An 843-nucleotide genomic window follows, 5' to 3' on the forward strand; every position below is an offset into this window, starting at 1 on the left:
TTCTTTTTTTTGTTTTTTACTGAAAGGGAACCAGCTCTTTTTGTTTGTTTTGACCAAAACAGACAAATCTTTGGACCGTGTCCTAGAAAAGTTCGAGATAAAACCAGAAGAATGACTCTCATGTTTAAATCATGTGGGTTTAAAGAAGTGGAGCTATAAAGATTCGTGTCCCGGTAGGTTTATTTGATATTCATTAAAACATGAACCAACTGTGTTAAGAAGTAATGATACAAAAATAGCTATCTCATGATGCCAGAGGTTAACAAAAAAACACATAAGGCTCATAAATAAATTATAAAATGAAGAAAGTATTACAATATAGTTCCATAAATATGTATAAACTGATTAGCTGAAAATGTAAATATATATATATTTTTGTCTTTAGTTCTTAATGATTTATGTTTGGATTTTATATGTACTTACAAATGTGATTATATATATTTGCTCTTAATTTTCTCTGAACTTCGTGACTCAGTTAGTCGACTTTAATTGTGAAGGCTGACCGGAAGTGAAAGGTTCCAGTCGCTCGGGGCTGCATTTTTCGGGACAACACCTGCAGTTCGGGCTGTTCGTAGTTTAACCTTCACAAAATGCATTAAAAGTAACTTTTATAAAAAGGACTTGAAAAGATAAACAACCGGAAAATAATTCTAAATGCTCTCGACAGGCTGCTTAGTTAGCAAACAGACAAGCGACGTCTTTAGCTTAGTTAGCTAAACTTCTTTTCCTGCTAACGGTTTTATCAGCGACACCTACCAGCTGGTTTTACACCTGAGCAGGAAAGGATGAAGTTAGCCGTTTGAATAAAATGTTTGCTGTTTAAGTAAAAGAAAAAAGGCTTTA

The sequence above is a fragment of the Kryptolebias marmoratus genome, linkage group LG10 (genome assembly GCF_001649575.2).
Source record: "Kryptolebias marmoratus isolate JLee-2015 linkage group LG10, ASM164957v2, whole genome shotgun sequence".
NCBI classification, from domain to species: Eukaryota; Metazoa; Chordata; class Actinopteri; order Cyprinodontiformes; family Rivulidae; genus Kryptolebias; species Kryptolebias marmoratus.